This window comes from Epargyreus clarus, unplaced genomic scaffold, assembly GCF_041222505.1.
Source record: "Epargyreus clarus isolate Ecla_fem2 unplaced genomic scaffold, WU_Ecla_fem_2.2 ptg000029l, whole genome shotgun sequence".
Taxonomy (NCBI): Eukaryota; Metazoa; Arthropoda; class Insecta; order Lepidoptera; family Hesperiidae; genus Epargyreus; species Epargyreus clarus.
Window position 1 is genome coordinate 3,121,530 of NW_027332235.1, and position 24,987 is coordinate 3,146,516.

Consider the following 24,987-nt stretch of genomic DNA (forward strand, 5'->3'; position numbering starts at 1 on the left):
TTAATTCAAAATGGCTAGAAACAAATGCTATTATCGTCGTTAAAACTGAATTTATTACCGAAATAATAAGATTTTTGGAATCGGTAGACATGTACCTACGTTATAGAGGGGGTTTTCAAAATTTGTCATTATGCCTATTGTCATTAACCTATGTTAGATGGAGATCTCTATACGAGTATATTTAAAATGTTGTATGGCTTTTGATGGTCTTGCCTCTTAAACTCGAAAATTAGGCGTCAATTAGGCGGTTTCAAAATGTTCAGATACACAAATTATTAATTTAAATAAGTTTAATGTAACAATTCATAACGCTTCGTTTCAGAACCCGAAAATTAGGCGTCAAGCAGTTTTAGAATTTTCAGATACACAAATAAATTATTAATTTAAATAAGTTTAATGTTTAATAAGGCTTCATTTAAGCAACGTATAAACTTTTCATTCTTCAATTAATATTTTACAATCTGATTAAAACCTATATTTTCTTTAAAAACAACATGTTATAATTAAGAACTGACTTAGAAATACAATTATAAAAAATAATAAAAAGAAAAGTTATGACTTGATAATTTGGATTGAAAAATAACGGCGGGAACTTAGTTGCCAACCTATTACTTACATGGTCGACGAGAATGCACATAAAATATATCTCGACGGTCCCTACGTATAAAGCGACATGTCAAAAATAGCAATTTTTTTTATTGCATATTCGGCTTTAGATTGTCCATACGCTTATGCCTATATAAGATTTTTCTTTAAATATGATGTATTTTACTAGATTAACCATTCGTATAAGAGAACAAGTATAACAATTATAGGAAATAGGTGTCGTACATGCGGATATCTATACTTATCGTTTTGTACGATGTCTTAAAAAGCGCGCCACTCGGCATGAACGCGGTCATGTCTAACTTAACATCACGTCTAAAAAGCATATTTTCCGCTTTAAATAATATCTAAGTAAGAACACAAAAAAATGTTATTGTTTTTCTAACCTACAAAAGTAAGACATCAATGTAAAATCTGACTAAGATATCAATGCCGTTTTCATGTTTCCTACGTATAAATTTGTATCTCAGACTTGTCTGGCATGCTTTTATTTGCGTTTTCACGTAGAAACAGTCATCTGTCAGTTTTTCTGGTAAATATAAAAAAACAATATTTAAAAATACTAGTACATACTTTCGAAAGCTATAACAACATTATAAAAAAAATATTCTTAGAATTGCATAGAGAATTATTTCTAGAGTGGTTTGAACCTTAATTACGCTCTTCTGTAAACCTGCGTTTTCGACATGTCGCTGTATACGTAGGAACCGTCGATCTATCTCTCTCACAATCTGAATTAACCTCTTAATTAGAAAGAGATAATTACAATCCCTTAAACTAATGCTTAAACCTTTGCCACGGTAATCGCTAGGTTACTAAGAAGATATTAACTATCTTATCGTTATCTCAAATACTAGTTTTTAATCTTTCCGCTACTGTTACCTGCCACGGAAGTTGTCTCTCATAAGGAATCCTGTTCTGTGTAATAAAAAGTGTGGCAGTAAGTACTATATTATTTTTTACTTCAGTTTGAGTGTGGGTTGTACCCGGATGCGATGTGTGTACTGTACGCTGTCCCACTGCTGGGCATCATAGTTTCCCTGCCGTTTTTACAACGTGAGGCATATGAGCATGCAGCCCATCTGATATAGTCCGCGCGAAACTACTTGTCCGGTCTGAAGTTGTTGCGAGCTTTTGAGTTGTTGTGTAGTCATATAATATGGTATGGCGACGCGATTCATTTCTATATCTAAGGCGGACTAGCAGTTTGGCGTGGATTGTACCTAGTGTTCCTATCCCTGAGGACTAAGTTGGCATACCTAAATGCTTATTTAGGCGTTTCCTTGCAGAAAGCTTCGTGTTTCGAGTTCGATGGGATCACCACCTTTTTTTCTGCTTAATAACAACGGTATCAACCATTGCTGTGATCTGGTCTAAAGAGTGTGATAGAAGAGAGACACTTATAAGAGGCGTTTCAACTTAGTCTTCAAGGGTCGCAGTGCATTTGTAACCGACCTCAGATAGAACTCCTATCCTATCCGGGGTTGAATATAAAGATAAACGTACCTATTTGGACGGCAGTAGTTATTACCACCTGGTATGCCGCATGCTTATTTTTTACCGCCGTAATATAATTGTGATAATATGAATCGAAACAATACAGTAAGAGAATAAACGACATAATAGAATAACTTACAAAGTTATTTACTTAGTTCACACGGCTTCAAAATGCCGAAACGTCTCCACTTTAAATATTTTTTCTAACCGCAGTACAATATGGTGGAATCGAACCCGGATATCTCATGGCCATGCTCGCTGCGCGCACTGATTGCCGACGTCCGAACATTATGGGCTTCACCGCAAAATATGCTAAGGTTGCCACCTGACCACTTATAATGAAGTAATTTTTATAGATAATAATAATGACGTCCATGTCCTAAATATTAAAAAAAATGAGAATATAAACACAGCAGAATCACATCATTTTTTTTATAATATAGGAATAGCAGACGAGCATGCAGTCCACCTGATGGTAAGTGGCTACTGCCGCCCATGGACATCTGTAATCAACCCCAGATAAGGGTTGACGCCCCCAAGGGGGGGATAAGGTTAGGGTCGGCACGCAGATGCGCCGCCACCCCTGAGGACTAGGCTGGAACGCCTCGGAAAAGTCTGTTTCCCTTACCACACCCTTCAAACCGGAACACAGCAGCGCCTAACACTGCTGTTAGTAGGTAGAAATAGGTGTAGCGGTGGCGCCCCGCGAGTCGAACCACAAAGGGTTCTACCACCTTCAAAACACCACAATTAAAAACAATTAAAAAAAAAACTTCACACATACGTTTTTAAAATTTTACCCATTTTTTCTAACTGGCAGCCCTGAGCACAGATGAGTGTGGCCACGCAACGTGGCTCCCGCCCGCCATCTGTCGTTTCCGTTCCGAACTCCAACCTCCACGGTACGGTGGCTTTGTGCGTCAAATTTGTTAAAATAGCCAAATCGCTGTTCCGTTGGAGGGTTTAACAAATTTGAAAAAATATCGAGGTTTAACTTTAAACGATCCTTAATATGGCTGCAAACTTGTTTGTTCCACTGCTAGGTACGGGTTTCCCTAAAAGAAGTGGAGACTTAATACATACTCTATCACACCAAATCACACACTTTAATCTATATTTAAATTTAAGTGTAACCAAAAAATTACAAGATTTAAGAAAAATAAGTACAGTCGGTATTGTAGAGGCAAAATCAATTTGAAATTGCCTTTGGAATATTCTGCCAGATTACTAGTTATTACTATTGAGTCAGTCTCCACAACTTATGATTTTAAATTTTAAATACCCTACAACTTAAATTTTAAGTTAAAATTTAAAGTTTTACATAATCGAACCGTCATCTCAAAGTCGTACTAATCATTTTTGCAAATTCGATTAGCCCATTTTCCCAACCGCTTGAGCGTTTTTTCTAAGACCATCGTCGAATAGACCGCACATTTTAATGTGGTTTTAATGGCCTGAAAGTTGTTCGCGGTCTATGGCGTCCATTTACCGGCTCGCTCGAGTGAAAACTAATTTGAATGAAAGAGCAACGTCTCCGAACCCTATTGTTAATTCTCTTGTCTAAAAATATAAACGGTGTTAGATCTTTGTAATTGGACTTTAGACGCACTACCGCCTCACCTATTTCTGTCAAATAACAGAAGTGTTAAACGCTGCTGAGTTCAAGTGTGTAGGTTGTGGTTAAGGAGATCAATTTAAAGGAGGCGTTTTAACTTAGTCTTCGAGATAGTCTTAAGAGATAGATAGGGCTCCAATTCTATCCAGACTCGAAAAACATTACACTCCGCAATTAGGTAAAAACTTTGCGGCCAGGCGTTACATTTTATCTTAGTTGACTTATTAAATTCGAACCTTTTTGTCCCGCTGAGAATCATTTCACATGAATGTGGAAAAATGAAGATAACATTTCTTTAAGTATTAACCTCCTGGGATCTTTCGTCATATATATATTACATAGAAAAGAAAAAAATGTAACAGCACCATCTGTCAATATTTACGAGATCTTTTAGTTTTATTCAATAGATAACATGTTGGTCCACCATTTAAAACTGTGATTAGCTGATAGGATGATACTATTTTATTGCATTGTGAATTTTAACCAAACGATGGCGTCACGGTCGGAAACAAGTAGTAAGTGAATTTGAGATTTTTGTTCAAATATCGATGTTTTTATAAAAAATATGTATTTTTATAGTTTATAATAAATCATTTTTACTAAATATGAGTCTGCAATGCTTGTAGGTTACATTAAAAATTATGAAATATCGGATGAAAGTTTTATGTCATACTGATACCACATGAGTTCCCAATTACTACTGTGAATGGAAGAGTCCCAGTGTAATACTCATATGACATAAACATTTTTCTTTCTCGAACTTCATATTTATTGTTATTCTTGTTTGTTATTACGAGCTTACGCAATTACGAAATATCCGCTATGCTAGACGACTCAAAGCTAGACTTAATTGATGAAGATGACCTAGAAGACGTAACATTACAATGTCATGATGGCAACAATGATTCGTATTCTGGTTTCTCGAATTAGAATTCGAATTCGGTTTATTGAAGTAGAAAGTTGTGCAGGTTTTGATATTTTTATCGGGTCCTCAATTACAATTAATGGAAGGGGCCATCCTAGAGCCTTAAGGATTTACTTTGGGTGAATCAGCAGTCCGCAAAATTTGCGAAATACTTATATCAGATTAACATTTTTATTGTGTTCATTATTTCACTAATACAAAATTGGAAGACTTTTTGAAAGGAGGTTTTCATATAACGATAACTATTCAACTAAAACAGATTTGCAAAGACCTGCGAGTTTTCTAATGAAAAAAGCGACGGGAATATCGAAATCATTAGCTAGAATAAATAGTTCTCACATGGTGGTTGGACAACAAACACACTGGACTGTGTCATTACACTGAATCTGACAGTAATTCGAGTTCGATTGGCAGTTCGAAGACGAAGACATATTAATAGAAGGCTAAAATAAAACTCATGTCAACCGAAAGTTTCCGTTATCATAAAGTACATAATTTAGTCCATTACTCCAACGTTCCAAATAAATGCAGAAAACCAAAATACAGCAACTACAAGAGCATATTGTATTAAATGCAATATATATTTCAATAAAACATAATTGTTTCTTATAATTCAACAAAAAAAAATTTTTTTAATCACCAATTTATACTTTTTGTAACCATATTTTGTGTTCAGTTATCAATTGTGTCATAATAAGAACGTACCGCAAATTTATTAAATAGTATTATTTTTACTTTAAAAAAATATTTATATAATCTGTGTACTGTGACTTTATAACGGAACATATTTTAAGTTTATTTGATGATGAAAAAATATACAAGACCTGTTGTCTTGTATATTTTTAAGTTAAGTTTACTGCTGAATGTGATTGTGAGAATCATTTTTTTAAATTGAGTGTGACTGTTTAAAATTATAGATTAAGATATAATTGTACACAACACAGACAGTATTTTTTTACAATACATTTCTCATATTACCAAAATTTTACATTAATATATATGATTAATGTTCTATGTCATATATATATGACACAAATAATAGTTGTAATTGGGAACTCACGTGTTATATATATGACATTGAGAAAATCCATATTTTCCGACTTACATTTTTTGTTATATTTTTTCCTGTAATTCTGTTACCTATTGTATTGGTCAGGATAAATTAATTTTCAAATTCCTAACAACTTTTTTTCCTGGGTCCCAGGAGGTTAATGTGGGAATGTGTGGTATTTTGTGCAATTAGGCACATCGAAATTTTATAGTATCTGAAACATACGATTAATTTGAAAAGCTTAAATCGAAGACGTGTATTTTAAACTAGAATTTTGCCTTTGTCTAAATAAGGGGCGAATTCATAAAGAAACTTGTTAGTTTTTCAATATTTTAATGGATTTTCAAGTTTCTAAAAAGATATATAATATAAAAATAATTACTTATATGTTTTACCCCCATTGTATCAATTCTTAAGCTAGTCCGCTGCAATTCAAGCATTTTCCTAACATATACTTAATATAACTATAGATTATCAGCTGTTATGAGTTTTGGTATTGTTTGGTATTGGTATATGTATACCAATTCTAAGATTACCAATCAACCAACCAAGCAACTGCCTTACCTGTTATAAAACCATAACTACAACAATTATATTTTTAAAACGATGGACATTCTTCCAAAATTTCACAAAAACTCGTGACAGTACTTACATTGTATCATGAGACGAAGCCGCTGCTTTCTCGGCCCGAGGCCTCAAGGCCTAATTGTTATTCCGTTACACCCTGGCCTGCAAGCATTCCTGCTCGAACAATCGGAGGGAAATCTGAACGCTTTACTACATGATCACTCGGTTTCACTCGCATACGCGTGAGCTTCTTGAGAATACATTTTCAAAAATAATTTATTATGCTCATATTCGTTACATATAAGGAACCTATGTTCAAAAATTTTAATATATTATAGGTCCAAAAAGTCATGATTTTAGCCTCGATATTAATTTTAAATGTTAAGGTTTTTCAAGTGTTTGTATGTTGGTATGTACTACATATATACATATATATTAATTCAGTATAATATATATATCAATTACATTATTAACAGTAATGATTAGAATAAATTAAAACTTATGAATCAGAGTTTAATTATAAGCCTATTTGGTATAGTTAATAGGACCTTTATAGCGCTCAATCTTAATATTTTTTTTTGCCTAAACTTAGAAATTCAACAATTATTGCTTAGAATTCGTCGAATTAGAACTTTGATAGGCGAAAAGCAGACGAAAGATTATTACTAATCGATGTAAGTGCGGATTAGTAGACAGTTATAACTTAATTATAAAGTCGTTTAAAACACACAGATAGCACTAACTACTATATTTATTACTAGCATAAAGATCTTATCACAGTTCTGGTAGATCGCGCCTCGCGGTGATAAAATATAATCTGTTAGATTATTAGATTGCCAATGAACTGATTCTGTGCCAATTAGTATTGGTACACTTTGCCTAAACATTGCCTACTCTTAAAAAAATGACAACTTTTGCCTCAATTACGAACTTTCATAGGCAAAAGATACTTAAGAATTATTATGTAAGTGCGGATTAGTAGACAGTCATAACTTAATTATATGGTCATTTAAAACACACAGACATACTAACTACTATATTTATTTACATGTAGCTACTAGCATAAAGATCTTATCACAGTTAAAATATAATCTGTTAGATTATTAGATTGCCAATGAACTGATTCTGTGCCAATTAGTATTGGTACACTTTGCCTAAACATTGCCTACTCTTAAAAATGACAACTTTTGCCTCAATTACGAACTTTCATAGGCAAAAGATACTTAAGAATTATTATGTCAGTGCAGATTAGTAGACAGTTATAACTTAATTATAAAGTCGTTTAAAACACACAGACATACTAACTACTATATTTATTTACATGTAGCTACTAGCATAAAGATCTTATCACAGTGCGGGTTGATCGCGCCTCGCGGTGATAAAATATAATCTGTTAGATTGTTAGATTGCCAATGAACTGATTCTGTGCCAAAAAGTGTTGGCACACCTTGCCTATACATTGCCTAAACTTAAAAAAATGACAATTTTTGCCTCAATTACGGCCTTCGATAGGCAAAAGATACTTAAGAATTATAATTTAAGTACGGATTTGTAGACAGTTATAACTTAATTATAAAGTCGTTTAAAACACACATATAGCACTAACTACTATATTTATTTAAATGTAGCTACTAGCATAAAGATCTTATCACAGTTAAAATGTAATCTGTTAGATTATTAGATTGCCAATGAAGTGATTCTGTGCCAATAAGTGTTGGCACACTTTGCCTATACATTGCCTAAACTTAAAAAAAATACAATTATTGCCTCAATTACGGCCTTCGATAGGCAAAAGATACTTAAGAATTATAATTTAAGTACGGATTAGTAGACAGTTATAACTTAATTATATGGTCATTTAAAACACACAGACAGCACTAACTAATATATTTATTTACATGTAGCTACTAGCATAAAGATCTTATCACAGTGCTGGTTGATCGCGCCTCGCGGTGATAAAATATAATCTGTTAGATTGTTAGATTGCCAATGAACTGATTCTGTGCCAATAAGTGTTGGAATAAGTTACGGTTGTCGAATAAAACTAGTTATAAATGTTATATATCTTTATTACGCTGATAAAGTGAGCAGTAGTTGAAAGGAAAATAGTAAAAAAATACATACAGGCGACAGAACTTCCTCCTTTTCGAAGTCAATTAATTAATCTTATATATAAAATTCTCGTGTCACGATATCAGTTACCGTACTCCTCCGAAACGGCTTTACCGATTTTCACCAAATTTTATAGGGATATTCCTATGTTTTTTTGAGGTAACCAATCTTTAAGTTGGTAGAACCACACATTCTGATATAGGTACTTATTTGAGGCGTCGCAACTGTTTACTGAGGGTAGCATCGCATATTTTTTGATATATTTTATGAATAGCAGATGAGCAAACAATCCACCTGATGATAAGTGGCTACTGCTAATGAACATTTCGAATTAACCTCAGATAAGATTTGATTTCTACCTGAGGTCGGCTGCAGATGCGCCACTACCCCTGAGGACTAAGCTGGAATGCCTCGGAAAAGTACCTATGTCTATTCTAAGTGCCATAGATTAGTAAAGATTACTCATTCCTAACAAGAAAATGTAACCAGTTTTGACAATTGAATTTGTCACTGTCATATATGTTTTAAAAATATGAAAAAAAAAATCATTTTTCGTTTTCTTCGTTTTCGTGTTTTCGCATCACTTAACTGCGCATATCGGCATTGTTCCGCGTAAATTACACCATGACAGCTATTAAATGGCTGACAGAATTTTCAGCCGTTTAAACCATTTAATGGCTTCCTTCAATTACAAGGCGGTGAGATATCTATACTTATCTATGATATCTCCCTTACCACATAAATGACCAACATAAAGGAGTCTCTCTAATTTTATATACCTACTGGTCTACATGCTTGTTCGGTACTTCACAAAAACACTTGCTTCTTATTAGTGATGTAATAAAAATAATTATTATAATTTAATACAGGAAGCGAGTACATGAAGCATGACTGCCCTTATGTAAATAATCATTTCTGTGCATTACTAAGGGATTGCGAGCAGCGAAGGGCATCAATGTGGAACGTACCTTGATAACGTGGTAATGATTTAGCAATAAAATTCTGGTTAGTAATGTAATTAAAATATTGTTTTTTAGGGTTCCGTACGAATTAAAACGGAACCCTTATAGGATGAGTTATGCGTCTGTCCTACTGTCAAGGCCAACTTCGAAATTACTGAAGCGAAATGAGTGTAATTTGGTAGTCATATGCTTTTTAGGGTTCCGTACCTAAAGTGTAAAAATAGAACCCTATTACTAAGACTTCGCTGTCTGTCCATCAGTCTATATTTCTTAAACTGTAATAAATAGACACTTGTATAAAAAACCACGGGCATTTAAGTTTTTTTTTATATTTAATAACAGAGTGAAACTTCGTAAGTACTTTCGCTTTATCCAGACGCCCAATATTATTTTATGAAAATTATTGATAAAGCTAACTAATATGAACCAGCATCAAAGGTGTCGATTTACGTCAGCTATTACCTAATAATTACAATCAATCCATCCAGTTTGCTACCAAAAATTAACATTTGTATAATTTTGCATATTAAAATTTGACAAAATTCAATCTTTGGTAAGCAAAATTGGAATAGATTGAATTTAAAAAAATGAAGTTAGTATTCTAATCAATTTCCACTTGTATTTTTATTTGAATCTTCAGGTAACTTTTTTCAGCCTACTGCCGACTGCCGAGTGGATCTCAAATCCGCTTTCTTAATTCGGGAACCCAGTATTTGAAACTTTATGCGTATTACAAATTATTATTACTTCCTTTAACGGTGAAAACATCGTGAGGAAACCTACACAACAGAGTGTTCCTTAGTAAAAATGAAAAATGATGATTAAATTTTCCAGTCTATAAATCTGGACTTAACCAGCATAATGCTTAACCCTCATTCTGAAAGGAAACCTTGGCCCAGCAGTGAACACGTGGGCACACAATGACATAATACTAATACCTTTAAACTAACCGTTACAATATATCGAGCGATGCGGCGTCGCGTGACGTCATTTCCGTTTCACCGCTTCCGCCCAACGCTATGCAGTGGTGGATTTGCATCGAATCACGTAACAGCCTTTAATGCCAATTTTTATAGTTTGCGAATTTCATCCATTTTGCGTTTACAGGTTTTTTACATACATATTACATATTAGAATAATTCAACTAACTATTCGTATTTATACGTGTTGATACCACCCCCACACCCATTTTTATCGTGAAGCAGTTCTGCGACATAAACACACACAAAGACGAATACACGAACACCCAGACCCAGAACAGATATCACAATCCATCATTCAGATGTATGTCTGACCGGAGATCGAACCTGAGAAACCCTTTGCGAGTCAAACCGGTAACCTTTTCGCCACACGGGTCGTCGCTTAATCGTAGGTAACCGTAGATAGACTAGTTGGTAATCACCGTTGGTTTTTTAATTCCTCTTTTAAATCTACCATAAACCTGTTCAGTCATACCAGTAATACTAACCAAGTACATGTAAGTTGTAACGGAAGCGGGAACAGCGGAAATGACGTCACGCGCGAATCCCTACGAGGTTATCCGAACATCTTTGTAACGGTTTTAGGGATTGCAGCTGTTGGGGCCTTATTTTATTACGGGGATTATACTTTTTTATTTTGAATATATTTATACTGAGAAAGTATTTATGTCTTACCATTGTCCACTTCGTTTAAATTTGCCTTAGATGGTACTGAAGTACGTAAATAAGCGATAAGTTGCTATGCTATGAAGATTTTGTACGACTTTTTTTAATTTTGAAGTAATAAATGACCATGTACTCAACCTGGATACATCTCAACATGGATATCTGCAATCAATCTTTTTTTATAATATAGGAGTAGCAGACGAGCATGCAGTCCACCTGATGGTAAGTGGCTACTGCCGCCCATGGACATCTGTAATCATCCCCAGATAGGATTAGATATTCCTACCTGAGGTCGGCCACAGATGCGCCGCTACCCCTGAGGACTAAGCTGGAACGCCTCGGAAAAGTCTGTCTCTCTTACTACACCCTTCAAACCGGAACACAGCGGCGCCTAACACTGCTATTATTAGATACAAATAAGTGTAGAAGTGATGCTTCCAGAGTGGAGCTGCAAAGAGTTCTACCACCTTTAAAACTTACGTATGAATTACTTGAGGCATTCCAGCTTAGTTCCCATTTAGTAATAATGCATGTAAGTCTCTTTTTATTTGCACTTGTTTTTTTTATAATATAGGAGTAGCAGACGAGCATGCAGTCCACCTGATGGTAAGTGGCTACTGCCGCCCATGGACATCTGTGATCAGCCCCAGATAGAGATATTCCTACCTGAGGTCGGCCACAGATGCGCCGCTACCCCTGAGGACTAAACTGGAACGACTCGGAAAAATCTGTCTTCCTTACACACTAAACACAGCAGCGCCTAACACTGCTGTTATTAGGGAAAAATAGGTGTGGCGGTGGTGCGGCCGGAGTCGAACCACAAAGGGTTCTACCACCTTCAAGTGGTAAGCCTACCCTAAGTAATAATGCAAGTAAGGCTTTTAGTAATATTTGCACTTGTTTATTATTGTCTAGCAAATGCATACAGTCCACCTGGTAGACTGTATGCATATATGGTTATCGTATAACCACTGAGCCTACACGCAGCTTCGTGCTAACTTAAAATTATGCACAATTATAATCAACGGTACTTAATTAATGCAATTAGTTAGTTATCAAGCATTAGTTCCTTCCACACTGTTTACTTTCATCTGTTAATCTGAAGGATCTTAATATTGAAGCTTATTAAGCTCTATGTACCGTTACCGAGCTTTAGCTTGATAAGTTCTATAAGCGAGCTTAATTTGAATTAGAGTCGATATGGAGGTACATTTTATGAATAAAGTACTAAACGAGCATGTAGTCAACCTGACGGTAAGTCACTACTGCCTCCCATGGACATCTGACATCAACTTCGGATAAGATAAAAGTCCTATCTGAGGTCAGCCACAGATGGCACAGATGCATTGTTACTTCTGAGGAGTAAGGAAAACTTGAAATGACTCCTTCAAAATATAAGCAGTAAACATCAGCGCTTAATACTCTATCTGGTATTCATATTAGGTTGAAGAAGATGTTGCGGAGTGAAATTACACAGGATTCTACCACTTTCAAAGTTGTCATTTCGCCACTGCTGGACCTTTGGACATGATTCTCCTCTAAGAGTGAGAAGGTTTAGGCCATAGTCCACTACGCTGGCCAAAGACTATCCAATTAAATTTAAATACGCACATAACATCAATGCTTAGGATTTAAACCCTAACTAATTCGACCAGTACCCTTAGTATGAGTTTTTACAAAAATGACTGTTTTGGGAATTGTTTACGTATTTGCGCCCACCAATCAGCACTACTAGCGGATTGTATCAGAACTGATTGGAAATATTTGGGAAATACGTAACAAAAACCAAAACAGTCATTTTTGTCAAAACGAAAAAAGTACAGAACCCAACCAGAGGACTTTATCCTACCTGCTACTCTCAATTGGTCGTGGTGTTCCCGACCCTTTATGTAACATCAGTCCAAGACTATTATCTGAACCATTTTTCTTACGGCAATTAAAAAGAAGTGATGGCTCTATCAGATCGTTTTGCATAACTGTTCGCACGCCGTATCCGCCTTTGTTTATCGGTATTTTATATGACGAGCTTCCTTCACGGATTCGTCTCCTTGCTTTTTTTTATAGAAGAAGCAAACGGACAGTCCACCTGATGGTAAGCTACCGCTGCTCATGGATATCGAAAATCAACCCCAGATATTTAAATCCCACGAGAGATCACACTATGGATATTTATAATGAACCCCAAATATGATTTAAGTTCCACGAGAGATCGGCGACAGTGGTTTTAAATTGAAAGTTTTCGGTTTCAACTGTTTCCTACATAACCCTTAAACCATCCATGGACCTACAAAAAGATAGATAGTCTGATATTGGCAGACAGACAGGCAAACAGACAAGCATACAAAAACTTAAAAACGAATTTAATATTGCGAAATAAAATATTGTTTCAAATATACATATAGGTACATGACCACACATGAGTTATGAAACAGACAGACTCTTAATTTCACAGATGTGTAAAAATATAGATAACGATAAAGTAGTATAACGAATGTGCAACGAAACGTCCGTTGCCGTTGAACCCCGTTAAATTAACGATTCGCCGTTTCTATAGGGAACGAATCTTTAATATTGGACAATTAGAGAACAAATGCGTGACCCATCAATTATGTTTACGGTGAAAAAATATGCGTATCGTGTTAGGTTGTTGCCTATCTGGTTAGGGTTGTCAACGCTTTTAGATTTTTTGAAAAAAAAAAAAAGTTTTTTCATTTTAATTTCGTAGAAGTATTAATTTGATGTCTTATTTAATATTTTGTGCAATTATTTTTCTGAAAAACTATTCATTCAGTATTGTTTTGAAGAGTTTCTTAGATTTCAATTTATTTACTAAATCCACAGCTTATTTTTTATAATATCTAATAGTTATAATATTAATAGCCAATAATGGATTACATTTTACGTTATAAAATTTTATTTTAAATTATGTTTATATATAAAATCCTTCATGATTCTTTAGAAATATCTAATACGATACCTAAAAGAAGGTGGTAGTAAGTTAAATATTAATTCAGAGGAAGGAAATACCGAGAAATACATTAAGAATGACTTCTTATAATGTTTAATATTTCAACCCTTGGCCATACCACCCCTATCGACATGTCTGGATTTTCCCGTGACGTGGCAGACTCTATACAAATTTAAAGCACTGCTGTACTTGTTAAAGGGTGTAAAACTTGACTAAAGGGTGTTAATTCGTCATCGAATTAGCTTACTTTGTCTACAGAAGAATTTCAGTAGACAAACAGTAGACAGTTTAAGTAATGGTTTTATATGTGCATTAAGTATTTAGTAATTTACGAAATAATGGCAATCAATATATTTAGCAGATATCCTATTTCTCTAAATTCTAAGTTAAATCTTGCAATATTACTATATAATGTTTTATCTGTGGCTTGATAGATTAGTACATAGGCAATTCAAGATATAATTGCAGCAAATATTGGAAGTATTTATACTACAAGTTTCCCTTTCAGTGTTGCTGCAAGAAAAAATCTTGCAAGCTTTTTTGCAAAGTCTAATTTTGAGTCTGATATAATATTGTTTGTGCTAAAGTGAAAATATAACTATATTCAAATATATTCAGATAATTTTGAGCTAGCCACTAGCAACCTACAAAATTACTCGGATTTGTATAACTTGCAAGCGGTGGCAGCCCTAATGGCTAGCAATAAAAATTCTACCAAACGAGTATAAAACGCGTTGCGTATCAAAGATGCGTTAACCTGTACTTGTAAGCTTTAACCATCGTGACTTCCTTGCTTTTAAAAAGCCGCTGCTCACAAAATTTGCTATTTTTATTTATTCAACTGGCAATATCTCTTAGTTATAATTTTTTTAATAATATTGGAGTAATATAATCAGACGAGCATATAGTCCACCTGATGGTAAGTGGCTACTGCCGCCCATGGACATCTGTGATCAACCCCAGATAGGATTAGATATTGCTACCTAAAATCGGCCATAGTTGCGCCGCTAACACACCCTTCAAACCAGAATACAGCGCTTAAAGCTACTATTATTAGGCAGAAATGTATATGTAAACAAGTATATGAGCAAAGTATATTGTTAAAAACGGAAAATTATGTTTTATAGGAATAAGAAATATGTCAGAGGAAAACATATACTTTGTATATTTTACATATAGGTAAAATGTAAACTCTAATATAAATAATGTAATGTAATATTTTTTTAACTCATAGTGTCAAAATAATTTGGAGGGTTTAATCTGTAGTCATGACGTGGAATGACCAGGGGTGTCGAACAGGTGAAAGGGACCCCTAAATAACGACATTTGGGATACCATCTGCTTGATTAATTAGTGATGCCTTTTTGAGGGGAAATAGAGTAGAATGTACAATTTTTAACGGTTAGGTAACTGTTAATTTTTTTAACTATAAAGTTGAAATTCGTCATGTTGACATGTGATCAGAAAATGACTCGTGATATTATATAAAACATTAAATACGAATAACTAGACTCCATCCACGTGCATCTATATACAATTAATTGTTCTTATTTTTGTTTTAAAATAATCCGTTAGACACCCGATAGGATCATAAAATGGTAAAATAGCGTAAAAATTAAACCTAACAAGTATAAAGCGCGTATGATTTTTCAATCATCATTGTCATTACGTCATCACAACATTTTTCATCATTATTAAGCAGCGCCAATGAATCGTGACCTTGCAAGGTGTTTGGCATAGATTGGGAGCAGTGATAGCCTACTGGTAAGAGCAGTGATAGCCTAGTGGTTAAGAAACTCGGCCTCTCGATCGAAGGGTCCGCGGTTCAAATCCCAGGCACGCCTGATTTTCAAAGTTCTATCACTTGCTAAACGGCGAAAGAAAACACGATGAGGAAACCTGCATATCTGAGAGATTATAAAAAAAAAATTCAAAAGTAAGTGAAGTCTACCAATACGCACTTGGCCAGCGCGGTGGACTATGGCCTAATCCTTCTCATTATGACAGGAGACCCGTGCCCAGCAGTGGGACAGTAATGGGTTGATGATGATTCAAATCAAATCTATGTACTTTGTGGCCTACATAGACAAAAATGTTTATTTACAATGCCAAACGCACACATACTCACTCATACGTACTTAAAACAACCCAATCCGATTAGAAATGTAAATTAAAACCGAATTAATTCTTACATACGCTAATCGCGTCAAGTAATGTAAATTCATAATTTACTAAATTAAAATCCTTACTTATTGGTATTTTGCAAGAAACATAATCTCATCTCAGCTTTCCACGAAATGCCAACAACTTGTCTGAGAAACTTAATACAAGACCACACAGAAATTTGTTTATCAAATTAGTATATTATTGAACGGAATTTGTCTGAATTAATTCGCAATGCACTTAATGTGTATTGCCTCAGAATGGAGATGTGTTTCATCGTTGACGAGAAGCGAGAAACGAATAAACTGAGGTATTGTTAACCGTTATAATTTTTGTCGGCCTCAGGTATTTCGACGTCAAAAGCAAAACGTCTGATTGAACTGAAATAAACAAATCTAAAACTTTTGAATACACAGTTTTTCAGTTGACATCTAAGGTACGTTATACACGTGCGACGATTCGTGTGGGCGACTCGTGAAGATCGCTAGTGAAGTAATGATGGACTGTACAATCGATGACCGTCGGCTGCGATTTTCGGCAGCTTAACTATACGTCGGGGTGAAATGTCATTCCATAATGTTCTATTTATTTTAATTATTGAAACGATAGTTTACAAACTGCCTGTAGTTTATCGCTTTTAGTATGACAAGTAGGTAAACACTAAGAATAATACATTGTCTTACTTAATGTACTAGAACAAGTTGGAAGACTCCACTTAGTATGTATAAAAAGATTTTAAACAGGAAAATCTTAATTCAATAGGTTTGCAAATCTGAATGAATTTTAATGCATTGAGTTTTTATAGATTTAAATATGTGAATATTTATAATTTAACGGTTTTTTTTTATATATATGTTGAGTTTGTTTAAATAAGTTGAAAGATGGTAAAATTATTCATATTTAAATAGCAGCGACATTGTGTTAGTTCTGCTTACTGATATTTTGTAGGTCCAGATGTATCGCCACCAGTCTCGATAACGTACCTGAAAAATAGACAAAATTGAATTGATTACTTTAATTTGTACAATATTTATCGGTTATTTCAGGATAAGAAAGATTAATAATTTTAAGTATAAAGTAGATTAATATAACAGTATTTGCCCATACATTTCCAATCAGCGCCCCTAGCGGACTGTATCAGAACTGATTGGAAATGTTTGGAAAATACGTAAACAAATACAAAAAGATACGTAAGGGATTCGATTGGATAATACGTACGATAATAAGGTTTGTTATGCATAATATCTTTTTTTTATAATAGAGTAGCAGATGAGCACGCAGTCTCCCTGATAACAAGTGGCTAATCCCGCCCTTGGACATCTGGAATCAACCTCAGATAGGATTAGATTCCTACCTAAGGTCGGCCATAAATGCGCCGTTACCCCTGAATACTAAGCTGGAACGCCTCGGAAAAGTATGTCTCCCTTACCACACCCTAGAAACCAGAACACAGCAGCGCTTAACACTGCTGTTATTAGGCAAAAATAGGTGTGGCGGTGGTGCCGCCGGAGTCGAACCACAAAGGGTTCTACCATCGTACTTCCTTGGCATATATTTAATAGATCCTAAATATCTATCAACAGCCGATGTTCTCCGTTCTACTTGTCGTCAGGCAGTTCTAACAGACACTTTAACCACTTAATCGCTAAAACTACTAAGCCGAAGCGATGGTAGCAAATAGGCAATTAGCCTTCAACCACCAAAGACTTTTAACATTTGTCACCAAGTATTACTTTTGTCACGAATACTAAGTTGCAATTCGTTTTACTGTTAGGAAAACCCCATAAACTTTACCTATGTAGATACCAACTTCCGCTAGGCATTAAATGGAGGTTAAACCCAGGAAATCAGAACCAACTAAATCGTAAGTCATAGTTAGTTAAGATAGCTAGTAATCCTGCCGTACCTATAATAGTACAGTTAATTAACAAATGAAGTGTGCTTCCTGAGTTAAATTATAATTATAGGTTTACTAATTAAATGTAAACGAGAAATAAGCTTTAAAGTGTAAACAAAAATTTAGTTTTCAAGCTACAAATTAAATGTAGAGTTTTGCTTTAAAAGTTAATTCTCTTTAAAAGTTTTTCTGTGGATCAACACAAACTATATATTTTTATAAGAATGTAACGTAAGTTTCTTAGATTTTAGAGACATATAAAATGTAAATTTGAAACCGAAAATATGAAAAATTACTGCTAAAAAAGAAAAATACGCGCGTAGACACAAGAATAGAACATCGGGGTTTCCAAAAAATCTATATCACTAGTGTATAATAATAAAATATATAGTTTCAAAGATTCAGTGTTTATTTACGAGTATTTAATATTTTTTTACTCATTTAATTACAAATTACTCGTATTTAAAATAAGTTGACTTTTTGCAAATATTATTTTGAGATTCGCGTTCCATCTAATGGTTTAACAAATTTAATAACGCATTTTTTTAATTAAGTAATAAGTTGACCAATTTTTAATAGACCCGATTCGTAGCCCGCACTGATAATTTCACATCAAAATAACAAAAACTGAAATTGAATTAGATGCGCAACCTGCGAGAAAATTACACACAAAACCTACATTTAACGTAAAACCAATTAAAATCTAGTCTCATAACATGATTCAATAGCAAATAATCCAATTTCCTTATAGCAAGATGGCGACCACCTGCACTCGTTCAATAACAATTATAACCACAGATTACAACCAACAGTTTAGTATGACCGGTAGAAATGCAAATAGCTTATTTATTTGATTACTATTTAAACTATACGAGTTATATAGGGCGGTAAGTAAACCAAGGGATTTATTTTAGGTATTCTATATTCTAGTCTCGGCCTGAATAGATAGATAGATAGATAGATTATTTATTTCAAGAACTTAAGCAACAACAACAAATTATAACACATAATAAAATGAAATCCAAAAATACACATATGGAAATACAAACTTAATTATGAACTTATTGACTAAATTTTCTTAAGAAATAAAATTACACAAAATATAAAAAAAAACTGAAAATAATAAAGTAAATTAAAAAATAAAAACAAACAAAATACATAATCGAGTGTTGGAGCTAAAGTCTGTGAAAAAGGTTCCGGAGCTCAGAAAAAAACCGAGATTGGATCTCGGCAACTGATTTTCAGCCCGGACCGTATGCGAACGTTGCTCGGAAGGAATATATCATGTTAAATTTGGAGAGGGCCCAGTAATATTATAGTTAGTATGATTCTTTAAAAATAATGGAACACCTTATTTATGGTTTGACATCACCGCCCCATCTATTGCCTAATAATCGGAAAATTAAGCGGTGCTGTGTTCCGCTTTGAAGGGAGATATACTTATCCGAAGTGTAACTTCATCCTCAGGCATAGGAAGGCATCTGTGGCCAACTTCAGATAGAGATGTAATCTTATCTAGGGTTGATAATAGGTGTCCATGAGCGACAGTGGCCACTTACGATCCTCCCTATTTAGGTGGACTCAACGTTCGAATGTTCGTTTTTTATATCATAAAAGACTGTCACACTTTAAGTAGAATACAAACGTTATTTGAACTTAATTACAAATGTCTACGGGCGGTTTTAACCACTTATTGTCGAGCTTTTGCCCGCGGCTTCGCTCGCGTTATGAAGTAATATTTTCATCCCCTATTTTATCCCCTTGGGGGTAGAATTGATCAAAATCCTTTCTTAATGGATGCCTACGTCATAACATCTACCTGCAGGCCAAATTTCAGCCCGATCCGTCCAGTGGTTTGGGCGGTGCGTTGATAGATCACTATGTCAGTCAGTCTCACCTTTGAGTTATATATATTTAGATTAGATAAACTGTAGGGTCGTTACGACAATTAAACAATACTTGTAATTGTACAAATTGAGTAAGTAGTGCAACGAAATCTGTGTTGAATTTTCCTCACAAAATAACAGTGAAAGAAAACCCATTATTACCCATATTTATGGAATAACATATACACATATAACAAATTTTACATATAATTTGCATATATCTTTGTATTTCAGTAACCAGACACGTTTATGCGATTAGTAACTTTATATTTTACTATTTTCTTCATTTTATTACATATGTTTTGACAGGAAACAGTATTGAAGTAATGTATGTGCTAATTTTATTGTGCTTGTTGCAACTTCGCGTATTAAATTAAGTGAAATATTTATAAGCAAGAAGTATGCTGTGTTAATAATAATAAAATAATTATAATAAGGTACTTTTAGAACTATAAGGATGTTAATGCCAATTAGGTATATACAGGGTGAATTTTTCAAATGGGCCTTCAGGGCCAAATCCGAAATTATAAGTATTAGCGGAAAATGCTGAAAGGAGCTACGAAGCCGTTATTGATAAAAACTAAACCTGCGTCATTTGTTTTTGAAAAAAAAATCCCTTGCCGGAAATCGAACGAGTTAATTTTGAAAAAAACACACCCTGTATAATTCCTTCATCGGATAGTGTCGCTAATAAGGATCAAATTCTTGAAAGTATTGATAAATGAGAGAAGTTATCTGTTGTGTGTCTACTAATAAAACTAATTGTAATTATTATAACAATACATTACATAGGTCAACAATTTTTAATTTTTTTTTGTGCATGAGTTTTACTTAATATATTCTGATTATATAAGCAAATATATATAAAAAAATGAAATTACAAATCGATAATATTTGCTTTTATAGAAATTAGAGCAATTTAACATTTTTTTATTTTCGAGTCCAATAAAGTCGGTCTTGGCACACTAACGTTGTCAAAAGAGTGGCAAGGGGGCGGAGTGTAGTGTTTCTTGCATCGCTCCTTGTGTACGAAAGTAAGTGATTGCTTATTTCAGTGGAATAACGTAATTCTTTTTTTTTTTCGTTGTATCAGTCTGTACAAAATGACTTCGAGATGTTGTAAACGAGACGCCGACATATTTTATTATATTTGCGGCGAATTTATGACAAAATGAGAGAAAAAGGACGATTTATGTACAAATTTAAAGATTTCCGAGGCATACCAACTTACTTCCATCTGTATACTGTATACCTGTTAAAAATCAAGATAAAAAATGGGCCTCACATATTGTGTCAGGTAACACTTGCAGAAATATTCTGGACGGTGAGTTTATATTCATTTTTTTAATTTAATAGCTATTTTATAATAACTTTAATTAGGTTATAATATGGTACGTTTTATTGTAGGTTGGTACCGAGGTGAAAAAAGAGCAATGAAGTTTGCAGTGCCAAGATTTTGGAGGATACTCAGTAATCATCGCATAGATTGTTATTTTTGTATTGTGAATCCACACAAAGATAATAAAATCAAAGAAAACATATTATCCGGATCTACCAACGACTGTTTAGTGTTGATTAATAAGTACTTGCATTCTATTTTAAAATTTCTGTTATAAGAATGTATCATTAATTGATGTTTGTGTATCTTTTAATAAATCAACTGTGTCCATTTTTCATGTATTATTGAGCGTTTCCTATCTTTAAAATTATATAAAACAAATTGTGTGTGATATATTATCGATCTTTTTTATTCGTTTGAAGGACTTATTGCTGCCATTATGTGTAGAATATAACATCGTTCAAATGTCCGCACGGCTTTTATGGTTATGGTCTGCAAAAGGCAGAGTTCTTATGGGCGACGGGAAATCGACTGTCTCAGATTCTAGTGCACACTCTCACGGACAGCGGCGATGTTTTCGGCAGATCTTCCGTTTCTTTGATATACGAATGTTAGTCAATCATTTAATGACCCAGTAGACTTTAATTTATCCACCAGATTGCGAATAGTCCTCTCGGTAGGACGATTATGGCGACCACGCGGTAGCGGACGATTGTAGCACGCGTTGCCCGAACAGAATAGCTTTTTGATACAATAATTTTATTATTTGTTCATGTTGTTGAATGCTATAAACGTCCATGGTAATTTGGCAAAACAAACTGAATAAATTAAAACTAATTTGACAGATGTTGCTTCAGTAAGATGACCGTTGTCAACTTTCAAAGTTCGGAAGTCCTTGTTAGAAGACCCTATATTTTCATTGATTTGAATTTTCCAATTTGTACACATAAAAGTAAATTCAGAACTATTTTCTGTTCTTTTTCTTATTTCTAGGTATAAAAGGAATAAAAATAACGTATGTATAACCCATGCTCAAAAATTCTGTAGACCGGTGTTATTATTATACCAACATAAATTATATCGAATCAGATTAAAGGTTACTAAAGACCTTTAATCTGAGAGGACCACCAGAAAAGGTCACAAGACATTGTTTTTGTGTGATGGTGTAACTACCTATACTAATATTTCACACTCACCCTTCGACCCTTCGACAGCACCAATTAAAATAATATTATTTTATTGAATGTAAAGTTATGAAGCACTTATAACTTGGTCATTTGGGATAACAATCTTTATTGAACCAAGTCATACTAATTTTAATATGATCGCGATATTATAGGGTTAACCTACTAAATAAATTGTGTTTATTATTATATGCTAGATAGTTGAGAATATTATTCTTGCAATAAATATGGTTTCCTCACAAGGTTCGATAAGAAACCAATATATGTACTTGTGTGAATGTTAGCCCTAAGCTTTAGCCCTAGCTTGAAATTGCGCCTTCTCAGTGGCTGGGTCTGAGGTTCGGATCCCAGGTACGCAACGCTATTTTTTTAAACTTATATGTTTTTGACGTGTTCATTGAACTTTAATAATAGACAGTCTGTTGAGTATGTGGAGTAAATCATATGGTTTACTAAAATTTCAACCTGAGATTGACAACAGATGCTTTACTACGCCTGAGGGCTAAGTTAGAAAGCTTCGCATAAGTATGTCTCCCGTACCACACCCTTCAAACCAGAACTCTACAGCGCTTAACACTGCTGTTATAAGGTAAATAAGTGTAGCGGTGATGCCGCCGGAGTCAAATCACATAGGGTTCTAAAATGTTTATATCGTAAATTATATTTTTATGAGCGATAGAAGCCAATCCCGCGCCGTTAAATGTGGCCCTATCCTATAGACTTACATTTATGTACGATATTAAACAGTTAATCTTCCCAAGATTATCTTTATCTCCCAAGCAATTTGTTCTGTAATAGCTAAAATAAATACGAACTGTACATAACAGTTTCATAATAGGATGATTTCATTAAACTGACCCTTAGAAGGTGTTAGGAATCATAGAGTAACATCCATAGAGAATTACAGGCAGCTACGACATAGATCCCAGGTTCCATTTAGGTATCAACGTCTGTTATGAATTATTAATCTTTTTATTGCTATATATGATGTGTAGATAGATATTTGACAATTACTTCAAACTAGAAATTGTTAATTTTTTACCATATGTCGGTAAAGTTTGGATTTATTGAATATTGATAACGATGACGATCGTTCTTAATAAGTAGTGATATTTACATGACTGCAAAGGGTATTGTCTTTTTTATGTATGTACAGAACCGGATTTAAGGGAGGGCAACCGGGGTGGCAGCCCCGGGGCCTCCACAAAAGAGGGGGCCCCACAATAGAGACGTCGGATTTTTTTTTAACTAGTAAAAACAATCCTTTCCTTTGATATTTTTTTTCGCTGTTTTACCTTTATCTACAGTAGTTTGTACAAACATGAATACTAGAAGAATCTACCTGCGTTTCATAATAAAATATTTATTGAAAAACTCAACTGAAAAAATTGTTCATTTTATTCGGCAAATAATTTGGGGCCAGAGGACCTCCACTCCTTTGTTGCCCCAAGGCCCCTAGACCTCTAAATCCGGCCCTGTGTGTGTATGTATGTACTCATTCGCGTACTAACTCAAATGGCTTAACGGATTTTCACATGTGAGGTATGGTTAACTCGTCTCAATTGTGGGAGTGACATTGCTTATTTTTTAAGCATGCGGGTTTTTTGTTTTAACGATAATTTGCTCAGCGGACTAATTCCACAAAAAAAATTAATTCTCCAAAAGCAAACGTGTGGTAAGTATAGTGAAGTTTATTAATGTGCATTTTAGTTAATATGGACTATGGTACAACTTTCACAGTACTTTTTGTCAGTTAGACTGCTTATCCATTTGCCAAATCAACAAACAGAACGCTACAGACTCTTCTACTCAACAATTATATTATTCTGTGGTAAGTAAAATCTACAACTTCATTACATTGTAGGCAAACGTGCTAAAAATATTTATGTTTAAGTCAACCGAGATAGGAGTTTTTATTGCTCACCAGTTTCTAGGTAATAAGTGACTTTGTGTTTATGTGACATACATTGAACCCGCGTCACCATACCGCGACGCGCAAAGGGTTCCGGGTTCGATCTCCGGTCAGACATTTAAATAATGGATTAGTTCTGGATCTGGGTGTCTTTTATTTATAATATAGAAGTAGCAGACGAGCATGCAATCCACCTGAATGTAAGTCGCTACTGTCGCCCATGAACATCTGTAATCAATCCCAGATAGATTTAGATATTCCTACCTGAGGTCGATGACGGATGCGCCGCTACCCCTGAGGACTAAGCTGGGACGCCTCAGAAAAGTATGTCTTATAACAGCAGTGTTAAGCAGCGCTTAACACTGCTGTTATAAGGCAGAAATAGGTGTGGTGGTGGTACCGCCGGAGTCGACCCACAAAGAGCTCTACCACCTATAAAATAAATTATTACTCGTTATACAAAAACAGAAGAAAACTTTACGCCTAAGAGTTTTTAGAAAAATAGGGAATACAAGAAAAGAACCGACTGCTGTATAATAAATAATAATAATATATTTAAAAAAATATAACATATTATCGCTTTATTAGTTACCGTGTTTAATTATCTATGCCTATTTTTGTGTGTGTCACAACATTTTTGTCTCGTCTTAAGTAACA

The 24,987-nt window shown here is 34.3% G+C and overlaps 1 protein-coding gene and 1 long non-coding RNA gene across 2 annotated transcripts in view; one reads left to right on the top strand and one right to left on the bottom strand.

The window, feature by feature from the left end:
- Positions 1–24,987, bottom strand: part of LOC140754277 (uncharacterized) — a 182,520-nt gene that overhangs the window by 110,486 nt on the left and 47,047 nt on the right. The gene's annotated exons all lie outside the window — the stretch shown is intronic.
- LOC140754421 (uncharacterized) lies at positions 20,685–21,564 on the top strand. Its single transcript, XR_012103659.1, has 2 exons — positions 20,685–21,219; positions 21,303–21,564. It is a non-coding gene; the product is annotated as an uncharacterized LOC140754421 (long non-coding RNA).